Source organism: Nicotiana sylvestris, chromosome 12, assembly GCF_000393655.2.
Source record: "Nicotiana sylvestris chromosome 12, ASM39365v2, whole genome shotgun sequence".
Lineage (NCBI taxonomy): Eukaryota > Viridiplantae > Streptophyta > Magnoliopsida > Solanales > Solanaceae > Nicotiana > Nicotiana sylvestris.
Genome location: NC_091068.1, coordinates 97,029,369 through 97,036,401, shown reverse-complemented (window position 1 = coordinate 97,036,401; position 7,033 = coordinate 97,029,369).

Below are 7,033 nucleotides of genomic sequence, written 5' to 3'. Positions count from 1 at the left end.
CTTCACTATGAACCTTATAAGAATCAGGAAGTACCAACAACATTGATAACATAATAATAAGAGAAGCAACATTAACATCAATCGTTCCATAAAAGGGAAAGCAATGTAAGTACTGCTAGCTTCTAAGAGTAGAGTATCTATGGAAGCTCGTTCATTACATTATGCCCAATCGGAGTCGTGAAAAAGAAGAAAAGGGATAGCCTCACATACCTTGTATATACTTCCCCAATCGCAAGCTATGCAATTGTCACAACTCCTTAGTCTACAATAAGAGAAACGATACTATCGTTATCATTTAAGCGTCATAACTATTATGTATCGACCACAACCTATTTTACGTTGAAACGGACAAAACCTCCTCTATATATATGACTTCACACCATTCAAAACAATCACCAAACAGCCCAAACAACATCAATAATAAACATATTGATCCTCCCAACACAGTCCACGCACAACCTAATTAAATCATACATACGACGGCCACGATAGTCGTGTCAAACGACCCGGAAATATTGCGAATAACTATCATCCCACAACCTTACATATATATGGTTGTAAAACACGCAACCCAATAGCAACACAAAACAGTCCACAAAATAGTCCGCTACAAGTGAATAACTCGAACTCGCGGCTTCCGATCACCGTCCCGTGAGTTCTTACATGTATAGAATGAATTACCATGAATTCACAGCAGAGAAAAATGTATGAAAGATGGAAGTAACTTACCTTACTTGTTGGATAACTCAGCCTTTCCCTTGGTTCTTCAAACTCTAGGTTTTACCTTCAAATAGAACTTGAAAGAGAGGGAAAATCTATTAGGGTTTGTGTGGGATTTTTGGGGAGGAGTTGCAGGGATTAACTTTGGTTTTGAGGGTATGAAATATGGATGAAATAACTGAGTTCATAACCCCTTAAAATTACTCTCTTGGCCGACTTAGGTCTTTTAATTTTGTCATATCATTTTGGCAAGTAGGTTATGCACCTACTTGTCATCTACCAATCTGCACAGGCTTGCGAAATATGAATATCTCTATACTCCGAGATCGTATTGACAAACGGTTTAATGCATTGGAAACTAGACTCATATATCTTTAATTTAGTAGGTATATCACTCTGTAATTCCTGGTAAATTGGGAGAAAAGCTTAGAAACATTTGACCTAATGTTTAAGTAAAAGTATGAACCTAAGTTGCGACAATGTTTGTCGACTTTTGTTTCACAACTCGGTTGACTTCAAAACTTATGATACGGATATTATATGATTCAAATACCTTAATACATGACCTCTTGAGTGTATTAAGAACCTCTAGGTTTACCTGAAAATACGAGTTACAACATCCTTGATTCGTTTAACTTCTAATACTTGTTAATCACCCTTATACACCCTTGTATCACTTAAGACCAATAGGATTAACTTCTTATCATCTCAAAGGTAATTCCTTCTTGGATTTATGTTAACTAATATATGGCATGAACTAACGCGTGTGGATATGGGTTGTAACACTAGGGTGCAGATGCGGTCTTGGATTTTTAAGTGAAAACTGTAGGTGCGGTTGCGTGGATTGCAGAAGCGTTTGCGTAGGTGTGAGAAATTGGCCGCATGTGCAGAAATGCCTAGGCACAAGGTATAAATTGGACCCTTCGCGAATTTTGGCCATTTTCACCATTTTCATTCGGATTTTTGAGCTTTTGGAGGGTTTTGAAGAGGGAATCAAGAGGATACTCATTGAGGTAAGTTATTTGAGCTTAATACTTATGATTATTGTAATTTTCAGTTGTTTAAGGATGAAATTGGTAGAAATTAGAGATGAAATTGAGAGGTTAGGGCTTGGAAATCGGAGAGATTAATTTGAGGATTTTAGGGACCATTTGATGTCGGATTTTGATGATGTTGGTATGTATAGACTCGTGAGTGAAAAGAGTTTCTAGTTTTATGATTTTTGTCGGATTTTGAGATGTGGGCCCGGGGACCGGGTTTGGGTGAATTTCGGGATTTTGGTATAATTTGATAATTTTTCGCATAGAATTGGTCGATTGGCCTATATTGATTGCATTGTATTGCTTTTGGTCATACTTAGGACGTTCAGAGGCCGATTCCAGAGGCAAGTACATCACAAAGTAGGGATTTGACCAATTTGAGTTAAGTAATGACTGTAAATCTTGTCCTGAGTGTATGAAACCCCCGATTTCACATCTTTTCACTATTGTGAGGTGACACACATGCTAGGTGACGAGCATGTGGGCGTGCATTGTTGGGGATTGTGACTTGGTCCGTCCCGTAGCGACTATTAAGTTGCATATTTGACTGAAAACTATATGATACTTATGTGTTTTAGAAAGAATTTCTATAATTTGGGTTGAATGCCATATTTGGCCTCATGCTAAAGCTATTCGGACCATTAGTGGATTTTTTTTATTATTTCCTCACTGTTTTGATTTAAGATCTGTATTCAGTCATGCTATATTTTACTGATTTCATAACTCAGTCTTTATTACTCCATTTTAATGCATAAAATGATATTTTGGGCTGAGCACCTTGTTTTACTGATAGCTTGAGTGGCTTGAGAGGATTCTGACTAAGTGAGGTACATGGCCTGTGTTGTGAGGATATTATAGGATTCAGCTATGCGCCGTAGCATGATATTACTGATTTATGATTATGAGAGGCCGAGGGCCTGATTGATTATGCCATGAGGTGGCTTGTTATAGAGCTTGGGCTGTAGGAGCCCCTCCGGAGTCTACACAACCCAGTGAGGGCGCGTACCCTGAGTGAGTGATATGATATTTTGCCCGAGGGGCTGTTCTTGATTCATGTTGTGCCCAAGGGGCTTTTTACGAGTGACTGTGAGGTTTGCCCGAGGGGCCAATTCTGAGTGATGTTATACCCGAAGGGCGGTTTATGATTCATGTTACCCGAGGGGCTGTATACGGACTATGTTTGCCCCAGGGGCTATTTATGATTTTCATCACTTTTACTCTAAATTTCATTGAGCCTTTGTTGAAATTGTTGAAAAGCATCTTCAAATGATTTTTACCGAAGACTGGATTTTAAACAAGATGATTTGACTCATATACTGATTTAAAAGCATGTTGTACTTAATGAGTTTTCATGATATGGATTTTATGTGTTTTTTACTACTCAGTCTTTATTTAACTTTATTACTTACTGAGTTGGCATACTCACATTATTCATTACACATTGGTACATATCCAAGGGTTGCTGGATTTTCATGCTAGCGAGCGTTGATTTTCATCCACCGCAGATACTTTTTGGAGTTGGCGAGGTAGTTGTATGGCGATCGTAGCCTTGCTCTTCTACCTCATATCTTCCTATAGATATTATTAGGCGATTTCCAGACTATTTTAGTCTTGTTATATTTCGGAATAATTGTAGTATTTGCTCATGACTTAGTGACACCCGAGGTCGGGCTTTTATATCTGCATTTTGGTTTTGAATTTATCTTTTTTATAGAAATTTCAGTATGAAAAAGGTTATTATCTAAATGTTAATGAAATGTCGAGTTATTTTTGGACATATGTCGGCTGGCCTAGTTCTACGATAGGCGCCATCACGGCCAGGTTGGTTTCGGGGTCGTGATAGTTCCTCACTCTACTGAAAACCTCCCAACAACTTCTAATGAAAAATCCACCTCCCTTCCTACTGCAAATACCCTTCCCCCTACCCACTTATGTATCATAACCACTCCCTCCCAACCAACCCGAGGTTTTTAGGGTCATGCAACCTTCTTTTCTATGAATATCAATGGCCAGGAAGTATGAATTGTCCTTCAAAATCCAAACTTCCTAGCCAAACTTATCTCCGTAGGAATGGGTCTTTCCATGGAGAACTACGTCAACCACATATGGATGGCCAACTTACTCGACCCACTAGCCCCTGCCATGGCTCCAGCACTTTTCTTACAACATGCAAGCCCAACAGAATCATCTACACCACTTCAATCCACTCAATAGCATGGACCTAATCTGCCAACTTGCCATGAATTAAATCTGAGGAGCAAGTAATGAACAACCCCATTTTCTTCCCATGGAAACCTATCCCCCAGCATCACCCAATACCGCTTGACATCCATCATTAACAACCACCCCCCTCCCAACGAACCAGAACAAGAGGAACACGAGATGGAAGACGAGATAATAAAAGATATAATAGTCTTGTAAGGTAAAAATCTAGATGACCGTGATCAACTCTAGTCATTTTTAAAGTAAACAAAATACATTTTCTTTAGAAATTCACATTTAGTTTATTTTTAAAAAAATTGATACGGACCATACACGCAACTCATAAATCATCAAATAGAGCTATGAAAAGTCTCGTAACACAGAAAGAAAAGCCAATACTCAAAATGACCTACCGGGTCGTTATAACAATCTATATAAAATAATTCCATCTTTCAGCCGCTGCTTTATCACATTATGTCTCAATATCTTCCCATTAAAGGATTTATTTTTAACAATGGCTACTGTAGTTTGGCAATCACAATGCGTCAACATAGAAAGTGTCGGTTTAATTCCTAGTGGAATACATGCCAAGAGATTTTATAACCACTCATCCTCATTGCTAGCCAATTCCAATGCCACAAACTCAGATTCTATGGTAGATCTAGCTATTATTGTTTGTTTAACTTATTTGCGTGCCACAATACTCCCACCAAGGTTTAATACATAACTACAAGTGAATTTTGTCTCATCTGAATTAGAGATCCAGTTAGCGTCACTGTATCATTATAATACAGTGAGAATTCCACTATATCTGATACGATAATACATGGTACCTCTCAAATATTTTATTACTTTTACTAATACATTCCAATGGTCATGACTCTAATTTTGAGTATATCTACTCAATCTACACACATCATATGCTATCATGTTTAGTAAAATTTATCTAATGCATTAGACTACCAATAATTTGAGCATATTTATTTTTATCTATAATATCTCCATTATTTTTTTTATTGAATACTAGCGTCATAAGGAGTGCTTACAGGTAATACATTAAAATTGTCCAATTTCTTAAGAATCCATTCAACTTAATGTTCTTGATTCAACATCTAGCTATTATCGTGTCTAATAATTTTCATGAGTTCCATGAACATATCATTGATTTCATCATTTAATTAGTGATTTAGGTTGAAATATTTGGGGGAAATGGAGAAAACTTCTTAGGCCAAATTTTGGGAATTTGAGTAATTTAGGTATGGTTGGACTCGTGACTGAATGGATGTTCAGATTATTTTAACTTTTATCGGATTTAGAGACGTGGGCCCGGGGCTTGAACTTTTAACTTTTGACTTTTGACTAAGAACCTAACATTTTCATATGAACTTAGTTGATTGTATCGAATTGTTTCTGGCTAGATTCGAGGCGTTCGAAGGTCGATCCGTGAGGCAAGGGTTTGTTGGAGTAGAGATTTTCATGGTTTGAGGTAAGTGACATTTTTAAACTTGGTTCTGAGGGTATAAATCCCTGAATTACGTGTTATGTGGTTGGTATTGAGGTGACATGCGTATGGGCGTGTAATGTAGGAATTGTGGCTCGATCGATTCTGCAGAATTCTGTAGTTGAATAATCTTATTATTAATCGTATATTCTCCATGTGTTAGAGAAACTAGGTTGCGATTCATGTTAGAAATCATGCTTATACTATATGCTAGTACTGCTAAAACCTATAGAGGTCGTATTGTTTTTAAATTACTTGCTTAATTTGCAATTATGTACATTTACATCTATCACTTGCATATCATATCTCAGTCTCTGTTATCACTTACTGATGCATCATATCATAATTGTTTGGGCTGATTATCATGATACTTGTAAGCCCGAGAGACTGGAGAGATTGATAACTGAGTGAGGACGAGGGCCTGATTGTGAATATATTTATGGGATTGGGATGTACGCCGCAACAAGCTTTATTGATTTATGCCATGATTGTCTTATTATAGCGATTGGGTAGGATCCGCCCCTTTTGAGTCTGATATCAGTAATGAGCACAGGTACAATATGAGTGCGAGTGCCGAGAGCGAGTGCCGAGCGATTGGGAGGATTGAGTGACTGTGAGGATTGAGTGACTATGAGGAATGAGTGGCTGTGAGGATTTGGTAAATGGGAGGACCGAGTGATTTGATACTCCGAGAGTATGCATATGATTTCATCATTGTTTCGCATTATATTTGGCATATGGGAGGACCGAGTGATTTGATACTCCGAGAGTATGCATATGATTTCATCATTGTTTCGCATTATATTTGGCATACATAATTGAAATGTAAATACAGAGATGTATCATTCCTCCTTTCAGTTATACTTAGCATATTTTACTTGTTGAACGTGAAACCATGTCTACATTTCTATAATGTTATTTCTATATTTGGATTGTACCTGTTGAGCTCGTCACTTCTTCCAGCCCAAAGGCTAGTTTTGTTACTTATTGAGTACATTGGTCGGTTGTACTCATACTATGCTCTACACTTTGTGTGCACATCCAGGTACTTCTTGGTACGACGGTTAGTGACTATGGAGCTTTTATTGAGTTCAGAGATCCTTGAGGTAGCTGCTTTGGCGTCCGCGTCCTTGACTCTCTTCCTTTATATTTTAGTTTTATTATACTGTCTATCTTCCTTGATAGTGTTTCAGTACATACTATTGTATAGATACTCATCTACTCAGTGATTGCCGTATTTTTGGGGGAATTTTATATTGAGTTACGGTGTTTTCATCCAGTTTTTATGAGATTCTTACTTACTTAAACCTATTTCAATATATTTTTAAATTTAAGTTTGTTGTTTGTGTGAGTTGTCGGCTTTCCTAGTATCATGATAGGTGCTATCACGGTACTTGTGATTTGAGATCGTGACTATTGGCTATGCTGAAAGTAGTAGAACATATAGAGTTTTAGTCGCCAAAAATGACGTGCTTGAATGAAACACAATTGTTGAAACAAAATATGCTGAATATTTTGAGACTATTTTTCCTTTAAAGCTTGAGAAGAGTTCTCATGCTTTTGTTGCTCA